The following is a 23,282-nucleotide window of genomic DNA, read 5'->3' as shown; positions in this document are numbered from 1 at the left end:
ACAACCAAACCAAGCTGTTTTCTACCAAACAGCCAGGAGCCGCTGTGTTGCCGCTCCAGAAGGACATGGGCAGGCAGCTGATGTCCCAAACAGCCTGCATGGAGGATAAAAACAGATCTTCAAATATTTGCTCCTCCTAACAAACTTCCCCCAGGGCTTGGGGGGGGCGGGGTGTCACAGCTGCTGCCTTCACCACACACAAGAAGCTTTTCCCCTGCCAATACTTTTTAGTAGCTTACTCGCAAGGCCTGGGGTGGGACGTGGGTCTGTATACAGGCCAGTTTCAGAGGAAGCAGACCTCTCTCTCTCTCTCTCTCTCTCTCTCTCTCTCTCTCTCTCTCTCTTGCTTTCTTCCTACCTAAACTAAAATGTAAAAATACAGGGAATGGTCTTAGGGAAATGGCTGTAGCTCAGTAGTAGACTATCTGCCTTGCATGCAGAAGGTCCCATGTTCAATCCCCAATAATGGCTCCACATAGAAGTGAGGGGAAATCCTGCCTGAAATCTCAGAGAGCTAGATGGATCAGTGTTCTGAACCAGTACAAGGTAGGTCCCTGTGTTTCTGTTTAATTCAGTCTTTTATTCTGAACTAGGGTCACAAAGAGTTGGACACGACTAAACAACAACAAATGAGGACTAGAATCTTACTTGGTTTTTATGGGCCATAGCTCACTTGCAGAATATTTGCCTTGCACACAGAAGGTCCCCGGTTCTTTCACCATGTCTCCAGATAGGGCTGAGAAAAATTTCTGCCTGAAACCCTAGACAGCCACTGCCAGTCCATGTAGACAGTACTGAGCTAGATGGGGCAGTGGTCTGAATCAGTACAAGGCATCTTCCTATAGGTTACCATATTTCTCCTCCTTCCATTTCCTCTCCTGCTTAGCTGAAGGGGTGCTGCACTTTAGCTGAAGGGGCACCTACCCTTCAGCGAAAGGAACCCGAAATCTCCGGAGCGCAGTGGGAGCTCCCGCTGCGCTCTGGAGGCTTCAGGACGCTATCTCTGAAGTCTGGAGAGCGAGAGGGGTTGGTGCGCACTGACCCCTCTTGTTCTCCAGGCTTCAGTGAAGGCAACCCGAAACCTCCAGAGCGTGGCGGGAGTTCCCGCTGTGCTCCGGAGGCTTCGGGTTCCTTTCGCTGAAGCCAAGGAGCCTCCATTCGCTCCATAAGACGCACACACATTCCCCCTTAATTTTTGGAGGAGAAAATGTGCGTTTTATAGAGCGAAAAATACGGTATCTCCAATGCTAGCCCTGCTCAGAGCAAACTCATGGAAATGAATGGCTACAACTCAGTTATGTCCATTGTTAGCTTAGTTTTACTATATTTATTTGCTGCTGTTTTCCAACAAAAACAAAACCCACAGCAACTTACCAATAAATGAATATTAAGAACAAGAATAAAACAGTATAAAATGCACGGCAAATATATTTAAAAACAGATCCAACTCCTGCTAAAAGTAAAATCCACAGGGCTGGGTAATAACATTTTTAGCTAGCACCTCTTGGAGCAATTAAAGTTTCAGAGTCAACTCCAAGGGCAGCCCTATGAGGAATGCATTGCAGTTGTACAGGTGCCCTACAATGCCAATGAATTTTTGTGCAGATTTTTTAAAAAATGCAAATCAATGCAGAACTGTGGCAGACCAAACTTGAGACTGGAAAAGCGAGAAATTGGATGAAACGGAAATCAACCGCCCATCTTTATACTGGATTCTGGTTGAGGCAGCATGACCATGAACTTCTGCAGCAATGGTCAAAGACTTGAATGTGCTATCTCTCTCTATCTCTCTCTATCCGGAGCAAAGAAATAGTTGCCTGTCGTCATTGCTCTGATTGTGGTCAGCCTCGTTGCAGCTGCGCCGTCTGGAAGGTCTCTTCCTCTTGGTGGCTGTGGGGAAGGGGAGGGTTGTGCTGAGGCAGCTTGTTTCTTGCTGGGGGGGGTGAGGAAGGCCACCTGCACTGCAGCAGCCCCCTAGTCCCCAGAGGAGAAAGTTTCCCTCCACCTCACCCCAGAAAATGATTCCCACATGGATGTGGCAGACCGAGAAACAAAACTGGAGGAAAAAACCACAAGCCCCCTTCCTTTTTACCCTGGGGTAATGGCCGGGATTCTTACACAACACCCTGTGCCTTCCAAAGCAGAACAGAGAAGGCTGCCCATATATGGAGTTGGACCACTGATCCAACTGTCCCAATATATCACCAACACTGACTGGCAGCAGCTCTCTGTGGTTTGAGTCTTTGCCTTGGCTTTACTCAGGGGAGCCAGGGATGGAACCTGGGACTTTCTGCATTTGGGGAGCGTGTGCTCAAAGTATGGCCCTTCCCCCCTAAAAATATAGCAAGATTCTAGTCCTCTTGGGTCTGAAGAAAGGTATGGATTAAATAGTAACACAGGAAGAAGCGTCATTGCTTTATTTCTTTTTTAAAAATGTTTAGGGGTACTCTCTCATTTTCCTACTCATATTGAAATATTGCCCCACAATGAGGCCAAACTTAGATGCACAAAATGTTTAGGGGTATGTGTACCCCTGCGTAACCCCCCCCCCGAAAAAAAAGCACTGAGAAGCCTTATACTAAGTCAGGCCATTGGCCCATCTAGCTCAGAAATCTCCATATTGACTTGGTGGTGTCATGTGGAAAATGTGTCTGTTTTGAGCAGGGATTTGAAGGACCTGAGAAGCAAAGTGACCCATATGAATTCAGGGATTGAGTGCCAAGCAAAGGAGACACACAAGGGTCATACAGATCTCTTCCCCCCCCCCCCCGCCCCAGAAGGTTATGGGCCCAGGAAACAAATAGATCCCAGAATGTAAAAATATTTTGCAGAAATTTTTATTTTACTAAGTAATTTTTGAATTGAGTTTTTTTGTTTGTTTGTTTGTTTGTTTGTTTGTTTGTTTCCTGGAAGCCACAAGATGCCTTGCTTTGTTCTATTTTGAGAGGATTACCGTAACTCCCCACTCTTTCCTCTACCCCTTCCAATGCACCTAGACAGCAACTAAGCAAAAGAGCTTTATTTTCTGGTCGAGATTTTTGGTGCTTTATTCATTTTATTTTTGACACTTTTCCCTGTCATCATTTTTGTTCTTTGGGGGATCCCCCCTCCCCCATTTTTCATTTTTAAAATGAATAGCCAGAATTCCATAGCTGAATGAACTCCTGGAGCAATTTCATTCAGTGGAAAAAGTGTTTGGAAGCCAGACTGAGATTGAGAGGAATTTTAGAAGCAAAACCCAGAGAAGATGGCAACAGCAGAATGATCTAGCACTGTCTAGTATTCAGGATAGTATTTCAGATACTCATATGATTCACACTAACAGATGTGATACAGCTGCTCAGATAACTGAGAATTTGCAAAAGGCTTTTGGATTTACAAGTAATGTTCTCATTGAGCATGGAGGAAATATATATTTAAATTAAAGCTTGAATCCAAGAATGACTGTAACAATCAAGTGATAGAGTTCCTAGCCATTATTGAGAAGCTAGAACTTTCAGATTTCAAACTGGATGGTTAACTGAAAATTTGCTATTTCCTTGGGGTCACTAGGAAGAAAATTTGAAACTTTTGGCCACTCTCATGGTTGACAAACCAAGGTTAGCACTAACTGGTGTGACTGTGTACTTGAGAGAGGAGTGTGTGGAGAGAAGAGAAATCTCTCCAGCCAGGAATGGAAAATTCGCTGAATCAAACTATGTGTCCCAGTCTCAGAGGACAGCCAAGGCTCCATCCAAAAGAGGTGTGTTTCATATGTAACAAAGAGAGACACAGATATAAATTTTGTGAAGCCCCCAAATCAGCAAAATCCCCTTCATTTAAGCAACCAAGTCAAAATAAGAGGAGCATAAATATAAAGGAAGCAGTTTTCTGTTGCATGAGAAGAATCTAGCTGTAAACAGTTGTAATGTGAAATCTGGATGTTCTTCACATAAAAGTTATGATGAAGATACCTGTGTTCTCTTTGCTGCTGCATGGAATAACCCTTGAGTCAGAACTGTGGATTTTGTAAGTAAAACTTATTAAACTTACTGAACAGTGTAGGCTATTCATTGTGAGGGGGATAGAAATGGGAAAGCTCTGTAAGCAAACTAAACAAGATAGATAAAAGGGTCTAACAGCCTATTCTTCCATGCTGTAAGTTAAAGGTAAAGGGACCCCTGACCAGTTGTGATCGACTTTGGGGTAAAGGGACCCCCGATCCAGTTGTGATCGACTTTGGGGTTGCGGCGCTCATCTCGCTTTATTGGCTGAGGGAGCCAGCGTACAGCTTCCGGGTCATGTGGCCAGCATGACTAAGCCGCTTCTAGCGAATCAGAGCAGCACATGGAAACACCGTTTACCTTCCCGCTGGAGCGGTACCTATTTATCTACTTGCACTTGACGTTCTTTCGAACTGCTAGGTTGGCAGGAGCAGGGACCGAACAATGGGAGCTCACCCTGTCACGGGGATTTGAACCGCTGACCTTGTGATCAGCAAGTCCTAGGCTCAGTGGTTTAACGCACAGCGCCACCCGCGTCGCTTCTTCCATGCTGTACTGCTACTTAACTTGCTGCCCCTTGCCATGGGGTTAGATTAATCCATCATGCCTGGACATTGTGATTCTCATGATGTGAAAAGCACAATGGATTGTGTCTATTTTCAGAAGCTCCACGTCCACCATGATTTTTAGTTTAGAGAAAAGAGGTGCAAGAGCTGATGCACTACAAGTTTATAAAATGAAGCCTGGCATGGAGAGACTGGGCAGAGAACCCCTCCCCCTTCTCTCTTAACACTAGAAGTCATGAACACCCAACGAAGCTGAATGTTGGAGATGCAGGGCGGAGAAAAGAAAGTCCTTCGCACAGTAGAGAGTTAAACTATGGAACTCACTCCTACAGAATGACCACCAAACTCAATGGCTTTAAAAGAGGATTGGGTGATGTCTATACTCTGCTTCTGAATACCAGTTGCTAGAAACCACAGGAGGCATTTTGGGAAACGTTAATAAGGTCCAGCTTTTGTGTGTGTCTGTTCCCTTCCTTACTGTGTTTAGTGGGCTCTAAACCCAACTGGGATAATGAATCACCCCACTCTGAGTCTAAATGCCAAGCCATTCCTCTCGCTTCCTGCTCCTCATACCTCTGTGTCAGCAGATATGGGGGAGAGGATTTCAGGTGTGTTTTTTGAGGGGGGGTGATTATGCAGCAGCAGACATGCTATGATGAGTAGAAAGGTTTATGACAGTGTCTCATGGATGTTCCAAACTGATCAATTAGCACAGCTAATTCAAGCCCATCTTTCAAAGCCAGGATGCACTGGAAAGAGAGTATTTTATGACTACCTGGGCTTGGTCATGGAGTGGATGGTAGAAAATAAACAACCAGTCAATCCAGACATGGTGAGGGCACTCTTGGTAGCTGGTTGGCCTTCCCAGTTAGAAGGTGTTCAGCATGCCCTGAATAGGGTTCTACTCATTCTCCTTAAAGGAACAGGCTCCTTTCCTGGTGGTCCTCTGAGACCAGGAATAGGGAAACTCAGAATGTGCACACACACACATAACGATGCAGCCCTTAGTCAGTTCTGCACAGTATCACAGAATCATAAAATAGAATAGCAGAGTTGGAAGGGACCCTGAGGATCATCTAGTCCAACTCCCTGAAATGCAGGAATCTCAACTAAAGCATCCGTGACAGATGGCCATCCAACCTCTGGTTATAAACCTCAATGGAAGGAGAGTCCACCACCTCCCACGGGAGTCCATTCCACTGTCGAACAACTCTTACCATCACAAAGTTATTCCTAAGGTTTAGCCAAGATCTCCTTTCTTGTAACTTGAAGGCATTGGTCCCACCCTCCAGAGCAGGAGAAGACAAGCATGCTCCATCTTCCATGTGACAACCCTTTAGATATTTGAAAATGGATATCATATCTCCTCTCAATCTCCTCTTTCCCACCCTAAATATACCCAGCTCCTTCAACTGTTCCTCATAAGGCTTGGTTTCCACACCCTTTATCACCTTGGCTGCAGCTTGTCAATATCTTTCTTAAATTGTGGTGCCCAGAACTGGTGTGGTGCCCACAGGTGTGGCCTGACCAAGGCAGAATAGAACATTACTATTACTAACCTTTCATCTGCACACTATACATCTCTTGATGAAGCCTAGAATCCCATTGGTTGGTTTGTTTTTTTACTGCTGTATCACACTGTTGACTCATGTTAAGCTTGTGGTCTACTAAGACCACTAGATCCTTTTCACATGTACTACTTGCAAGTCAGGTGCCCCCCATCTTATATTTATGCTGCTGGTTATTCCTGGCAAAGTGTAGAACTATACATTTCTCCCTCTTGAAATTCATTCCATTAGTTTTGGCCCAGTTCTCCAATCTGTTAAGGGCATCTTGAATCCTGATTCTGTCTTCTGCAGCATTAGCTACCCCTCCCAGTTTAGTGTCAATATAGGTATTGGACCTTTAGTGTGGTGGCATCTTAATCTGGGCATGCCTCCTGGTGAGGAGGCAGCAAGCCCAAAAGCAGTCACTCAACCAGAGATGCCTCAGGCAGCCTCCTCTGAATCTGCCATCAGCCATAACTGGGAGTGATAGATATGTGATGCTGATATATGGCAGATTGTCCATCCTTGGCAGAAGCTGTCTAGGAAGAGGACAAGCCCAGAGCAGAGACTCATGCAAAGACACAACTTGGAAGCCTCCCCTGGGTATTTATGCTGCATCTTTGTACTGGGAGTGCCTGTGTGATCCAATGGCACCTGGTGCAGAGGCCTATAACACAACTACTTGCCCACCCCAGCAGAAACTGACTGAAAGACGGGAAACGCATAAGCAACATCATCTCGTGCAGAGATGCATAGCAGCTTCCTCTGGCAATAAGCAATCCTATCGCTCTCAGAAATGAACACTCCAGCAACAGTAGAGATGTGGATTGAGAGGGTGAATATAAACCCAGAGCTGTTACTCATGCAGAGACACAATTAGGCTGTTAACATCTATGTGTCTCGGGAGACAATGGAGGAGTGTGCCTTTGGGAGTGAGGTCAAACTGTTGGAAGGTTGCAGTGCCCACTGTGGTTGTAGGCCAATATGGGAAAGACATGTTTTGTTGCAGCTGGGGCAGATGAATTTGTCCGGTTATGCATATGCAGATACACCATGGCATTTCTTCTCTCTGCACTCCTCTCAGCAGTCTTTTCTCATTTGATCACTGCTATGGATACACAGCTTGACTGCCTCTCCCCAGGCACTGCGGTCGTCTGCAAGGGATTCCAACATGGCAGGGTTGAGGTTAGTGAAGCAGAGACACAACTAGGCACACTTATCTAAAACTAACATTTTTAATACGTGTATTTATTTCTTGTGGCAAAATTGGCTATTCTTCAACATCACTTTAGCCTTCCTTGGCCTGGCACACAGTTTTGGAAGAGTAGCTCTCCCCTGTTGTGTGATCCCTGCAATGACAAGAAACGCAGCAATCAGGGTCCCTGGTCCACCTGGAGACTTTCAACATAGCCTATTTAGCATAAGATGCAATCCTTTAGGAACATTTTCAAAGAACATCGCATGAGTCAGGTCTGATGCAACAATTTTTCCAAACCTTTATCTTTCCTCTCCCATAAGCAACATACCGTATTTCGCCATTTATTCCGGTTTGGCCAAGTGTTCATTCCTCCTTTCCTCTGCTATTATTTGTTCATCTTCCTGCTGCTGCTTCTCTCCCCCTCTCCCCCTTTCTCTCCCTCTCTTCCTCTCCCTGTGCCTGGCGGCTTATGAGAGACACTACGGCATGAAAAGATATTCGCTCAAATAAAGTTGGATTGAACTATATTATTGAAAAAGTGACCTCCAGTGGTCACTGGGACATTCACCCATCAGCTGCAGGCAAGTGAAAAAAAGCTATTGCCGGGGACTTTTTCAGCCTAAGGGGGGACAGTGCCACGGATGACCGCAATGTCCTCCCCAGTCAACACCTCCCCCCCATATATATTAATACTTAAAACACACACACACCAGAATTTTCAGTCTTGCAAAGGTGTAGTTCACACAGGCAGCACTCAGTCCCCAGCGGCACATGGGTCACGATTGTAAGGTGTCATTCAAAAGGATCACAACACCTTTTATTCCACACACTCTTCCCCTCCCCACCTCACAACCCCCCACTGAAGCCCCATTCAGAAATCTATCCTTCTGGATAAGTGGCTGGTGGCTTATAGGAAACTCTAAAAAGGTAGTTTCAGAGGAACTGACTTGGTTCATGCCACGGGATCCACAGAAATCAGGGACGTGTCTTCTGCAAGAGGCCAGCATACTGACCAGCATTGTGGATGCTCAAATGCCCAGGAATCTGTGCTCTCAGAAATGAAATGTTTGCTATTTCCCTTCCAGAAGCGGCCATGATCCCATGCAGCGAGCCTCCCATTTATTCAGATAGTTCATATCATATTCTGCTAGATTGCCTTTGGAATTTACACAGCAGCCTTGTAAAGTAGGACACAGCAGTGCATGGAATGAACTGTAGACCAGTTTAACAAAGTTCACCAAATTAGTTTGAAAATCTCTGAATGATACCTAAAACCAATTCCAGTAATTGTGGAGTGACTGGGACATGAATTAAGTTTGTTTTGGGGAGGAGCTCTGAACAATTTCCAGTTCATCTTCAAGTTAATTATTTTACATAGGTTTTTTAGTCCTTTTAGCTTTAAGGTCATAATTGTTGGGGAAAATAATTGAAAACATGCACATTCCACTCTTCATGTGTTTTGACGTTTTCTTAGGATGCTTTCAAACAACACTTTATTCCATCTTCCACATCTTCCGAGTTCCACATCTTAAGTGATCTTTCACATGGCATAAAACCACTTCCGGTTTGGAAGGTTCCATGAACCAGGGGCCATAAAAAGAAAAAAAGATTGATTCCATTTCCCCCCCCCTGTTACTTTGAAAACCACTGTTATGTGTTTGTAGGGTGCCATACACCATGAATCCCTGGATTCAATAAAAATAGAATTAATCAAGGTTTGGGAAGTTAAACTGTGCCAAATTCTGAAGACCATAAGATACAGCTAGGCAAGCCTGGTGATAGCTTGTTGGTCTTTAGGAGAACAAAGCCTAGTCATGGTCTGGGATATTAAACCAGAATATTAACATCCAAAGAATGTGCTAGTCAGTAAATGGGTGGAGCCCCGTCTTGAGATGAGAGGCAGTTAGCATAACAAAATATGTATTTTATCAAAGTAATTGTTGAACTGAAATACCATTAAGAAGTAGTAAATTGGGGGGGGGGGGAGAGAGAGCGGGGCCCTAAACTATAGCTTGTTTAACTTATACGTAAATCCAGCACTGAGTCCAGCATCCTATTCTCACTGTGGCCAACCCTCAAGCAGGATCCAAGCACAAGAGCCCTCTCCACTCCTGCTTTTTCTAGCAACTGCTATCTAAGAAGCATTACTGCCGCTCTCCACTGTGGGAAGAGAATAGCCATCATGGCTAGTAGCCATAAATAGCCTTTTTCTCCATGATGTTGAACTAGATGGGCCACAGGCCTGATCCACCAGGGCTCTTATGTTCTTATTATTTCCATTGCTCACAAATTATTTAATTTTTTTATTTTTATAGCTTTATATACTGTTTAAAATCTCTACGTGAAATGGTATAAAATGCTCATTTAAATAAATACAGCAAAAAGCAGAATTTAAAAACAATAGGCACAATAAAATTATGAAAATACAGATAAATTCAATATATTTTTAAAAACCAATGTGCACAATAGAATGACACATCTGGGTAGACTTGCCCGAACAAATGTGTTTTAGAAGGCATTGAAATCAACAGTACAACAATATCAATATGGAGGGAGTTCCTAGGCATGGCCACACATGCAAGAATAGATGCCACAGAGAGTAAGTGATGCTAAATTGTAGCTCTGTGTTGTTGGTATAATTTGGGAAATTGGGTGGAAGTGCTTGGTCCATGTCTTGAGCAGCCCATCCCCTTAAGAAACTAGCATCCATCTTGAACCTCTTTATAATAATAAAAAAGTTTTTCTGACCGTGGAATCTCACCCAGTAGCTCCTTAAGCTTTTTGAAATCAGCCTTCTTAAACTCAAATGTGCATGTTTGACTACTCAGTTTTCCCTTGCCTCTGTAATCATGAAACCCAGGAACTCACAATCACATCCTCCCAAGTTTCCCAGTTCAGTCAATCAGTTCTTTCCCCCTGGTGAGGACCAGGTCCAAGATATGATTATCCCCTTCTGGGAAATGAAATTTTCAGCAAGGGATTGGAGGAATTTGTTGGACCTTACAGTCCCAGCAGATACCATGGCAGTTGAAGTTGCCCATCTCTACTGTAGCTCTCCTTTTTGAATGTTTAGTAATCTGCTCTAGGAAAGCATCACCCAAGTCTTCAGTCTGGCTTGGTGGTCTTTAGCAGACACCCACAGTAAGATCACTGCTGTTTCTCCCCTATGATTTTTACCCACATACTCTCAATCTGCCTTCCGTGCTCCAAGTCATGGATCTCTTCACAAGTGCACACACATCCTTGAACAATGGCAGGCAGCTTCCCTTAGTATATTTAAGGAGTTTACTTGCATATTCCCATAAAACAATCATGACCAATACAAATCGGTTCACAGATTAAAAGTTCACTCCTGACTTACCTGCTAGTGTTCTCTATTCCTGGGCTCTTTATCAACAGCTCATTATTGGGAAAATCCAGAGCAAAATGGAAGTGATGTGGGTTCTAATATGATTCAGAGCATGTGCAAGAGCTGGGGGGGGGGGGTGGAGTTCCTGTCAGGAGCAATCAGATATTTGAAGTGCTCCTTTTGGGGTGTCGTCCATGTCTACACCCACCTAAGACTCCTGGAGCAAACGATCACACTGTATTACACAGCAGGAAAGGCTGTCAGAAGGGTGTGTGAGTGTGTGTTGTTGGTTTTTTGTGAGAGCACGAGACCAGAATCCAGGAAACCAGGGGAGGAAATCATATGATAAGTTACATTACAGGGGTAATTTCAGCAGCAGCAACAAATTTTATTCTATGATTAAATAGGAATGGGTGCAGAATTCGGATCTGTTCACATCTGAAAGTGAACTCACTTCATTCACAATTGCCCAAACTCAGGGGTTGAGCACCAATAGCTATGGAAGAGAAATGGAGCCAAGAAAAGATAAAATGGAGATATTTATTAGCAGACTATGAGGAAACCAAATTATCTTTCTGATGTATAACTAAGGGGACCAAAACCAACAATAATCCATGCTCAGTGGCCACAGAATGCTGACTGACAAAGGGTGGGGGTAACAACAATGCAATGGAGTATCCTGGGAGAGGGTGGCTGGCTGACCCGAACACCTGAATAACACTCCACGCTGCAATATTTTGTTGCAGCTCTCACTTTTTGTTGCTCTAACTTCCTTATAAAATTGAGGGCACGGGAAGGAAAACACAGCATTTCCGTTAATGAAAGAGCCTGTTTTGAAAACAAGAACCTAAGAAGAGCCCTGCTGGGTCAGGACAAAGGAGGCCCATCTAGCCCAGCCTCCTGTTCTCACAGTGGCCAACCAGGTGCCCAAATGGGAAGCCCACAAGCAGGACCTGAGCACAACAGCCCTCTCCCCTCCTGTGGTTTCCAGCAACTGGTATTCACAAACATTAAAAGGTAAACGTAACGGGACCCCTGACCATTAGGTCCAGTCGTGGCTGACTCTGGGGTTGCGGCGCTCATCTCGCTTTATTGGCCGAGGGAGCCGGCATACAGCTTCCAGGTCATGTGGCCAGATTGACTAAGCCACTTCTGGTGAAACCAGCGCAGCGCATGGAAACGGCGTTTACCTTCCCACTGGAGCGGTACCTATTTATCTACTTGCACTTTTTGGCGTGCTTTCGAACATTACTGCCTCCAAAAACAAGGTCTAAAAATGTTTCTATTCCAGATTCAATGTTATGCTTTTAATTTTAATTTTTTTAAAAAAAATCTTTGTCACTAGTTCCCTTGGTACTTGTCCCAGTTACCCCCACCCCCAATTTATTTAGCTGATTAAAAAAACATATATCTGAACTTTTGAGACTCAAAAGTTTCCTCCACAAACATTCCAGTTGCACTGGGGTGGTACAAAGTCAAAAATTTCCAATGCTAAGAGATGAAATGAATGATGCATTCATTCATCTCTTAAGACTGACAACTCTTGAAATAAAAGGGATGGAGAAATTATACTGATTTATGCAGCTTATATTATTACATAGACTGGACATTCAGACACAATCACGTCTGAACAAATTGACCAACAAAATGCCTACTTTCAATTTTGTAAACAACTAGATAAAAAAGAAAAGGCTAGCTCATGTTATGACACATATACTTGGAAACATTTTATTCCTATCTTTAAAAAAATGCAGGTGAATATTTTTTGTTTTATTTGGTTAGTTTGCTTTTTTGTTTGCTTTTTTGTTTTTTATTTGCTATTTGTATGTGTTTCTGGTTTTTTGATTTCTTGATTTTTGAAATAAAAAAGTCACAAATCACAGAAATCGGAAAAATCAAAAAATCAGGAAAAAGTCATTCAATGGTTTTTGTTTTATTTGTTTAGTTTGCTTTTTGTTTTTTATTTGCTTTTGTATGTGTGTTTTTGATTTTATGATTTTTTTGAATTTTGAAATCAAAAAATCAGAAAAATCAGACATCAGAAAAATAAAAAATCAGGAATAAATAAATAAAGCAAGTGAAGTCACTTATTTAAGAAAAGAATATTGTGAAGCAGAGGGAATGCTGGATTGATTAAGGTTGCAACTCTTCCTACTGGCAATGAAGCTCTAATTTTGTTTGTCTAAATACTTAAGGGAAATTAATGCCCAACAAGCAAACAGAACCACTGTAGATTTCTGGACCCACTCTACATTTGTGGTGCCTAAGACTATACATAATTGGCAAGCACCCTTTCAAAATCAGTTGTTTCATTTCAGCTATACTTGGGCAATGAGGTGAAATCCTTTGCGGGGATGGGGGAGAGAACTGGAGCTGCCATTCTTTTAATTTGGGGGCATTCAAAAAAATATGTATCTGTACAGGAACTTTATTTTTATTCTTATTACTACTAAACCCCTTGCCTCCAGGGCACACATCTCCAGTTGCTTTCAGCTGGTAACCCACACAGACACATACCCTGGTCTACTCCATGAACTCCTGCTAGAATCCCTTGCAAAGTCTACCAACATTTTGTTATGTTCTACACAATGATCTGTGTCGGAGGTTCTAGCCCACATCTTTGAAAAAGGCAGCAACTGGGTCCTGCCAGGCAGCCCTTTGAAAGAGGGATGTCAAAATAAAAATCTCATCCTGTCTCCCCAATTATAAGCTGTTTGACAATGGAACGGACTCCCTCGGAAGAAGGCGCAGGCTCGTTTTCTGCTGTTCTGGAAGGTAGGAACCAAACCAAGGGATTCAAATGACAAGGAAAGGAGATTCCAACTAAGCTTTAGCAAGAACTTTCTGAAGGGCAAGAGCTGTTCAACGGGGGACGGACTCCCTTAGAAGGTGGTGGAGATTCCTTCCTTGGAGGTTTTAAGTTGGATGGCCATCTATCCGGGATTCTTTAGTTGTGATTCTTGCATTGCATGGGGCTAGACTCAATGACCTTGGGGTACCTTCGAACTCTACAATCCTATGATTTCCTTCCAGCTTCAGGTATGCAAAAATGAATCTTCCAAAGTTTTGATAACTCATGGACTGCGGACTTTTGTCAGCCTTCTGAGGGCCACCTGCCCTTCTGAGGGCCACATGTCAATGAGGGTGGGCCATGTCACTGCAAGGCCAGCTCCAATCAAGCAACTCGCTCCAGCAGCTCCTGCTTGCAGGCTTCTCATAATAGACATCTGGTTGGGCCACAGTGAGAACAGGATGCTGGACAAGATGGGCCATTGGCTTGAGGCAGGAGGATTCCTCTTATTCCCAAGCAAGAACCAGCTTGCAATATGCTTTTAAAAGCATCATGGCCGCACAGAGGTTTAATACACACACTTCCCTGGGAGGAAATGTATTTCATATAATCATAGAATTGTAGAGCGGGAAGGGACCCCAAGAGGCATCTAGTCCAACCCCCTACAAGGCAGGAATTACCCCTGACAGATGGCCGTCTGCTTAAAAGCAGCGTGGGATTGGCTTTCGTTCTTAGTTCCTGGAGTGCTTTCATCCCCAGAGCCTGCAGTGCAAGAGAGCTGAAACTGAGCAGCCAACTAGGGCCTCTGCATACCAGCAGGGGCACACACTGCGTGGGATGGGCCTGCTTTTGGAATAATAGGGGATGCTCTGAGCACACCTCTAAGGCTCTTCCAGATAAAGAAGAAGGGGTGTGGAGGATGAAACAAGCAGGCCTTGCTCTTTGATCAGGGTAAGGATGCAGCTCAGCAGCAGGCCATTGGCTTTGCATGCAGAGGTTCCCAATTTCGATACCCAAGGGCCTCTCCATGCAGAGCTCTGAAATACTTTCAAGCTCTAGAGAGCTATTGCCAATGAGTGCATGTGGTAGTGAGCAAGATGCAGGGGAAGGCAGCTTCCTGTGTTCAACATTCGGAACCATGAGGACTAGAATCTTGCTTTATTTTTAGGGAATGGGCAGCAGCTCAGTGGTAGAGCATCTACTTTGCACACAGAAGCCCCAATGCCAGGGACTGAGTCGGCAACCTTCTGCATGCAGAGCTGGTACCCTACCTTCCACGGAGCCAGGCTGTTGTTCCATTTAGCCCAGTCCTGCCGCACTGACCAGAGGCAACTCTCCAGAGTTTCAGGAAGTTTTTCGCCTGCCTTGCTTGGAAGGACGGAGGGGGGCTGGACCTGGGAACTTCTGCATGCAAAGCAGGTGCTCTACCACTAAGCCAAAGCACCTCCCAGGAACAGAGGTGTTTTTTACCAAGTCAGACCACTGGTCCAGCTACTTCAGAATTCTCGCTACTAACTAGGAGACCTTCTGCATGCAAAGCAGCTGCTCTGCGGGGGGGGGGGGGGAGATCCAAAAGTCCGATCCCTCCTTGCATCACTTCCCAAAGCTTCTTCCTCCTGGCTGGATCTCTTGCAGTTTTTTCCGTGGGCGAAGGCAGGCAGGCAGGCGGTTACGGCAGCCTCCCGGAGGCTCATTGATCGCCCAAGGGCAGAACCAACCAAACCAAAAAAAGGGGGGATTTATTAATTTGGGTTCTTTCTTTCTTTTTTTCTTTCTTTTTTCACAGCTCACATTTCTTGCTCTGAAAAGCGTGTTCGGCTGACGCGGAGGCTTCTCTAAGGCTTCTCTAAGTGCAAAGCCCAGCCCGGCTGGCTTCCTCCTCCCCCGCGGCGGCTCCTGGCCATTCCCCCCGGATCCCCCCACGCTCCAGATGTAAAAAGGGAGGCGCCGTGAACGGGCAGAGACTCCCCGCGGGCAGTCGCGAGGAAAGGGGTGGGGGCGAAGGAACTGCAATTCCCAGCATGCCTTGCTGCTCGCTTGCTATGACAAGCCCGGAGGAGAAAGACCCCCCTCGCTGGGGATTGTAGTTTTTTATTGATGAGGGTGATTTTGCTGGGAATTGTAGTCTTTTATTAATGTTGATTATGATGGGAATTGTAGTCTAGTTATTATTATTATTAATAATAATTGTAGTTTATTATTATTTCGCTGCCAATTGTAATCTATTCTATGATTCTGCTTTTATTACGGTGTTGGGAATTGTAGTCTGTTATTATCATTTTGCTGGCAATTGCAGCCTATTGGTAATTAATATCAATTTGCTGAGAATTGTCGTCTGTCATTTATTATTATTTATATTATCATGGCAATTGTAGTCTCTTATTTATCATGATTATTATTTTGCTTGCAGTTGTGGTCGCCGTCATTATTAGTATTATTTACACGTGTGCGTGCGCGCGCGTTTTTAAAGTTCACCCCTAGAGGGGAGCGCCTCCTTTGGGGGCGGGGGGCGTCGGAGAAGGGGCGCCGAGAGGGCTCATGCGTTGCAACGCCGTGCAATTTAATTGCACCCCTTCCTCTCCCCCCCCCCCCACCCCTGCGGCTCATCATTATCTCCAGCAGGATCGAAATTAGAAGACGGGGGGGGGGGAGAGAGAGAAAGAGAGGAGGAGAAACAGCTGCATTTCCCATTAAAAAGGGAAGGAGCGAGGTAGGCAGGCTTTTTAACCCTTCTTCTCCCGCGATTTTTAACACCCCATGGGCTGGTTTGGGTAGGTATATTTGCGCTGTTAAGGCTGTGATCCCTTCTGCAGACTTAAGCCACACTGAATTATCCGTGGATCTTTCTTTTTTCACACCGGGTTGCATGCCTACGATCTTATTCATATTTACTTCGGAGTAAACATCCGAAGTAAGCTTACTCTGGAGGTAAACATGCCTGAGACCAGACTGCAGACCACCATTCATTTTCATTACTATGTGGTTTATACCCCACTTTTCCTCCAACCAGCTCTGTGGTGGCTCTTCTCCTCCCCTCCATTTTATCATTGCCCCAGCCCCTTGAGGAAGGCTAGGCTGAGAGGAAGTGGCTCAAGGTCAACATCCAATGAGTTTCATGTTGCTGAGTGGGAGGATTTGAACCCTGGTCTCCGATGTACTAGCCCAAGACTCTAATCACTACGCTAATCCACACAGCTGTCTTTGGAACGAGCCTGCCCAAATGTAGTGGGTTTTATTTCAGGGTAGACAATAGCTTGGGTTGGGTTGTAACAAAACCCACATACTGTACATTGTCGTAGGCTGGGGGGGGCAACTCCCCAAATCAAGTAAATAAATAAAAATAACCAATTGCATCACAGATAACTTGGGTCTGCCCCTCCTCAATATAAAGCCTGCCCCCCCCCCAAATCCTGGCTATGCCCATGGCCACACAGCTCCATGAATGAATAAATTGTTGTTTAATTAAATGGCCAAGGGAAATATTGCAAAGTATCAAAAAGTTCTTAAATATGAATTATCCTTTCTTTTCAGCAAGACTTAAGCCGAGATCCTTATGCCAGCCTGTATATGTACTGGATTTGAAATTGTTTTGAGGTTTTGTTTTTCATATATGGGATAGCTTTTAATCATATATTTATCGTAAGTTTATTGTTCCAACCAAAGGCCAGGACAGACTTGAAGCAATGGTATTAATATAACACAGTGGTACCTTGGGTTACAGATGCTTCAGGTTACATACACTTCAGGTTACAGACTCCGCTAACCCAGAAATACTTCCTCGGGTAAAGAACTTTGCTTCAGGATGAGAACAGAAATCACGTGGTGGCAGTGCAGCGGCAGCAGGAGGCCCCATTAGCTAAAATGGTGCTTCAGGTTAAGAACAGTTTCAGGTTAAGAATGGACCTCCGGAACAAATTAAGTTTTTAACCCGAGGTACCACTGTAATACAGAACATGCCCACACTTGGCTCAGATGGGTTCAAGGAGATGGGTGCACGGTGGGTTATAGCTACCACTACCCAAGCCTCTGACCTCCACTACGACACCCACTTTCTGAACCAGGGCCTCCCAAGGCACATGTCAGCTGCCAGTTAGGGGGGTGGGACCCAGCCAGGGCACCTCTGGTGACAACCACAGCACCTTCTGACCCCCTGGAAGGATCCCAGAACTCCTCCTTCCTATTTTGTTCCTCTCCCACATCCTGGCTCCACTGCCAGAAGTTGAGAGGGGACCCAAGGCAAACCCACCCACCCTCTGGGCAGGGTTAAGGTTGGGAGTGGGAGTGGCTTTTCTGATCCAGATGTTTAGGTGAAAGGGGAGCCTTGGCAGGGCATCCCTGCAGGGCTGGCCCATTTGTGGAACTGGGCACAGAAGCCCATAAAAGAGAGGACAGTTTGGCATCTCTCAGACTGGGCAGTCAGTTCTAGTTGCTGTCTGTGGATGGCGCCTGGCCTAACATTAGCAATCAGTAGTGAGAGTCTTGAATTGCAGGGGGTTGGCTAGATGGCCCTTGCAGTCCCTTCCAACTGTACAATTCTATGATCTGTAATATAAGCCAACATACATGATGTAAGAGACAGAAGACAACAGTGGCTCCAACAAGTTTAAATCTAGCTTGATGTCAGGTTAAACCTCCAAAACAACTGTAGTGATTTCTTCTTCAATTACAGTGGTACCTTGGTTCTCGAACTTAATCCATTCCCGGAGTCCGTTCAACTCCCAAAACTGTTCAAAATCCAAGGCGCGGCTTCCGATTGGCTGCAGGAGCTTACGAGTACCAAGGTGTTTGAGAACCAAGGTACGACTATTATTATTTGGTAACTGGTACATAGAGGACCACTCTGTGTGTTACAAAACTATTATTGCCACTCACAAGAAACTGAACCACTCCCATCAGGTTGTACCTGCTTGTGCAAACAAAGGTTTCATAAATTGTTTGTACAGTGGTACCTCGGGTTACAGACGCTTCAGGTTACAGACGCTTCAGGTTACAGACTCCACTAACCCAGAAATAGTACCTCGGGTTAAGAACTTTGCTTCAGGATGAGAACAGAAATTGCGTGGCGGTGGCGTGGCGACAGTGGGAGGCCCCATTAGCTAAAGTGGTACCGAACAGTTTCAGGTTAAGAATGGACCTCCAGAATGAATTAAGTTCTTAACCCGAGATACCATTGTAATTGTTTTTACATACAGAGGTGTGATTTTTTCCTTGTTGAAGTTTTTTGTTTTTTTTACTGTGAAATTGATTCATGGTATTTTAAAGGAAGTGGTTCATAAACAGAATATTAAAATAATAATAATTTGGGAGGAGTGAGGAGATTCCCATTTGAAGTTGGCACTTTGAAAATATTACATACACGCACACATTTACACAGAGAGAGAGAGCTCTATGCAGAGTGGCACCTAGAAATTTGAAATAAAAATTCCGCCTCAAATCCAATATATTAGATCTACTCAGAAAGGCTGTACACACACTACACATTTAAAGCACATTCTTCACCCCAAAGAATCCTGGAAACTGCATACCCTTAACAGTGCTACTATTCCCAGCACTCTTATCAAGCTAGTTCCCAGTATTGTTATTGGAGGAGAGAATGTGATTTAAATGTATGATATGACCCAAGGCCTATTCAGAATATACCCACATATATTAATGAACCTAAGTTCGTCATGTCTTTTTATTTATAAACATATTTCTACATCTCTATTCATAAATTAAAAAATTGACAGTTTTCCAACAGTCATACCTAAAACCATACAGTAAAAAACATATAACATTCTAAAATCAGAAATCAGCTATTCTGGAAATATGTATTCTTTTCATTGCCTGTATAAGCCTAAAAGAATAGAAAAGTTTTCAGAGGTGTTTAAGCATTAAAACAGAAGGCACCCGCTCAATCCTCTGTTGGCAGAGCATTTCACAAGACTCTGATACCACCAAAGAAGCATTATTTGCAACTCAGAACAAAATTGGCTAATCTGCAATCTTCCAACTGATCCTGGATCTATATTTCCCATCTCCCCATCCCACTGATTATGCTGTTTGGGGCTATGGCCAACATGTGGAGGTCCATTCTGCAACATTTTGGTGGGATTTTACTTCTTTTACATCTCCAAGTGAAGATCACACTCATTTACCCATTTCTAGGCATCAAATTTGGTGATCAGAAAAACCCCTTCATATTGTTTTCCTATTCATTCGTTTTCTTTCGTTCGTTTGATACATTTCTATCCCACCTTTTTCTCCAAGGTGGTTCTCCCCCTCTTCACAACAAGCTTGTAAGGTAGGTTTGGCTGAAAGGAAGCAACCTGCCCAAGGTCACACCCAGTGAATGCTGTGTCAAACTGGGGATTTGAACCCTGGTCTCCCAGGTCCTAGGCCGATACTTTAATCCCTATGCCACACTGTCTCTCCCTTATGCAACACTCACTGGAATAAGTACTGCTTCCGAAACCAGGACAGTGAAATCTATCGGTTTCCAGTGGAGTCAGGTGCCCATTGGTGGTGCTGGTGGGAGTCAGAAAGCCTAAGGGCCACTGATGCCAGAGCCAGTGGTGGATGGAGCCAATGAGTGGAAGAGCTAACCACTGGCGGAGGAAGAGGTATGCGGGGGGAGCGGGGTGCCATCGCGGCTCCCCCCCCAGCGCTGGGCACCACACCCCCAGGACACACACCACACCACACCCCTACCTGGTCTCTGCCCCGCACCACCTCCCCCCCCCCCCGGTGCCGGAGCATAAAGATCCACCACTGGAGCTAATTAATTCCAGTTTTGTCTCATAGCTTTTCTGCAAGCGACAGCCCTGAGACGGAGGAGGAGCAGGAAACTGAACCCATTCCAATGCCCTAGATTGGTTGTAAATAAGGAGGTAGGAAGGTGGAGGCTGGCTGAGGGTAAACGGATCTTATTTATATTTATTTATCCTTCACTACTGCATTTATGGGATGCAGGTGGCGCTGTGGGTTAAACCACAGAGCCTAGGGCTTGCCGATCAGAAGGTCAGAGGTTCGAATCCCCACAATGGGGTAAGCTCCCGTTGCTTGGTCCCAGCTCCTGCCAACCTAGCAGTTCGAAAGCACGTCAAAGTGCAAGTAGATAAATAGGTACCACTCCGGCGGGAAGGTAAACTGCATTTCCATGCGCTTCTTTGGTTCATCAGAAGCGGCTTAGTCATGCTGGCGACATGACTCGGAAGCTGTACGCCAGCTCCCTCGGCCAATAAAGCGAGATGAGCACCGCAACCCCAGAGTCATCCGCGACTGGACCTAATGGTCAGGTGTCTCTTTACCTTACTGCATTTATATCACACAATTTTTCTCCAAGGAGCTCAAGGTAGCACACATGGTTCTCACCTTCCTCAGTTAATCCATACAACAACCCTGTAAGGTTGGTTAGGCTGAGAAGCAGAGGCTGGCCCAAGGTCACCCAATGAGCTTCATCACCAAGTGAGGATGTGAACCCTGGACTCCCAGGTCCTACTCTGGCACTCTAAGCACTACACCATACTGCCCTAATGGACCAGCCTGCACTGGATTGTTCAGATCTTTGTGGCTTATTGTCATCGTTTTGTTGTTGTTGTTGTTGTTGTTGTTGAATAACAGTTTAAAAACAGGGGTAGGGGAGTGGGCATCTAGAGGGCCAGCATGATGGATATTTTGCTAGTGCAGCATTTTAAAATCTGAATTAGTGTTTTAGGAATGAGCAAGCTGTTCCATGGTAGTGCTAGCATTTACACCTAAAACAGTTCCAGCTGATCACTTTGTGATGGTTTCCCAAAAAACCTATTTAGCACCAAAAGCACTTCCTTGAAAAAGCACCCCCCCACACACACACACCCCATAAGTTGCTCACCAGATCAATTCAAATCAAGTGCAGAGTACCTGCCCGTGGGGTTGTAAACTGAAAAGACATGACGCAAAAGGGAAAAGGATAGAGACGAAGGAGCCGAAGGAGCCCGGAAAGCAGACTTGGGCCAGTCTCTGCCTCTCAGCCTAACCTACCTCACAAGGCTGTTTTAGGGATTAAATGAGGAGGGGGAGTACCATGCATGCCAGCTTGATCTCCTTGGAGAATGCAACAACAACAACAAGAAGAAGTTTCCCCGCCCTGCCTTAGCTACTTCAGAGCCTTAGAAAACAGGGTCCACTAATTTTTTAAAAAAATAAAGAAACAAAGAAACAAAGAATTGCCACAGTACAAATTATTGTTCAATTTAACATTTTTTTACATTTTCTTGGCGTGGGAAGGGATCAGTTCTATCCCATCCCCAAGTCCATCTACACATCAAAAGTTTAGAACTTTTGAGGGATGTGCAAGAGAGTGTGAAAGGATCCAAAAGTTCTGCTGGAGGCTGGCTTAACCATTTCTGCAAAGTTGCAGAGCGTCCCTTTTGTTAGGGAGATTGCCTCATTGTTTTCAGTTGATGGCCTTTTGAACAGATTAGGAAATACCTAAAAAGGGCACCCTTCCCTCCCTCCCTCCCTCCCTCCCTCTCTCTCTCTCTCACACACACACACCCCTCCTTGCTGAAGATGCTCTGATCATGGTGTCTGCCAGCAAAGAGAAATTGCAGGTTTTGAATCAAAGACATAAGAACATAAAAAGAGCCTGTCTGCTAGATCTGGTCAATGGCCAATTCAGTCCAGCAACCTATTCTCGCAGTGGCCAGAAAGTTTCCCCACAATTAAATGCTTTTCTTTTGATCTGTTCAAGGTCACACCTGCAGTTTCTTAGTTCAGCCCAAAAGTGAAAGTATCTTCCCACGCCCAAGCGGAATCATAAAATTTCCCTTTTATCCTTTTAGCGCCCCCCCCCCTGACAGTCCTTGCAAAACAGTAAGAACTCCAGCACCCAAGCTAGTGCCCAATGTACTGCTCTGCTTTCCTATGGACCACATCAGCAAGGCAGAGAGGGATATTGTGTTGTCTGGGCCACCCAGGACCGCCATATACATGTTCCAAGCTTGCGCTCTGGAGAAATCACTTTGGTGCTCCTAGTGCAGCGAAAACAGTGCTGGACGCAGCAGTTATGGGTTATAAGCCCAAGCTGATTGCTGTAAGGTACAAGTGCTACAGGTTTCCTTCGATGGAGAGATAATCATAACTTACTGATCAGCTACTACCCGTCTTAAACCAAGCAGCCCTTGGACAATAAATTGCTGAGCTGCCACTGTCCACCTGCTTCAATGGGTGCATGCACCAGGCAGAAAAGAAAATAAACAAACCTCTTGCACATAGCAAGCTGTAATGTCAGGACCATACGTCCTGGCTTGTTCTCCTGCAGATCAACAACAATGAGCTAAAAATGTTCAACAATGATGTTGCCACTTTGAAGGAGACCAGACTCACTTCAAATGGCTGCCTCCAAGAGAAAAACTACACCTTTTTCTGGCAAGGGGGACATCCAGAAGAACCATGTAGGCTTCACAATGAAGAACTCCCTTCTGTCAGTGATAGAACCGCCGACTGAGGGCTCAGAATACTTGCTTTTCCCCCGCTTCTCAACCACCTCCAATCCGGTTAACATCTTGAGTGTCTATGTTTCCACTGTGTGTTTGTATGCTCTGACATACAAACCAAGGACAAGTTCTACAAGGAACTAGACTAGGCTGTCAGGAGGGTCTCAGGCTATGAACACCTATTTCTGCTGGGAGGTTTCAATGCCAGAGTTGGGGACGATCATCACAAATGGGGCAACTACATAAGTCACTTTTGTATTGGCACCATGAACAAGAACAGACAAAGACTGCTTGAGCAGTGCTTGAATCACAGCCTCTGCGTCACGAACACTATCTTCTCTATCAAGGCAAAACACTGAATGTCCTGGATATGTCCCAGGTCAAGGCCAC

The 23,282-nt window shown here is 44.9% G+C and overlaps 1 long non-coding RNA gene across 2 annotated transcripts; it reads right to left on the bottom strand.

Moving 5' to 3' along the window:
• Window positions 1-7,312: 7,312 nt before the first annotated feature.
• On the bottom strand, window positions 7,313-15,645 carry LOC308468071. 2 transcript variants are annotated; one of them, XR_013981442.1, is made up of 2 exons: window positions 15,226-15,645; window positions 7,313-7,445 (listed from the first exon to the last, which is right to left on the bottom strand). It is a non-coding gene; the product is annotated as an uncharacterized lncRNA (long non-coding RNA). The 2 variants fall into 2 exon arrangements; XR_013981443.1 differs by lacking the exon at window positions 15,226-15,645 and adding an exon at window positions 10,656-12,001.
• Window positions 15,646-23,282: the final 7,637 nt, after the last annotated feature.

This window comes from Podarcis pityusensis, assembly GCF_964106645.2.
Source record: "Podarcis pityusensis genome assembly, chromosome: Z".
NCBI lineage: Eukaryota > Metazoa > Chordata > Lepidosauria > Squamata > Lacertidae > Podarcis > Podarcis pityusensis.
The sequence above is the reverse complement of the archived record's forward strand: the minus strand, read 5'-3'. Positions and strand labels throughout refer to the sequence as shown.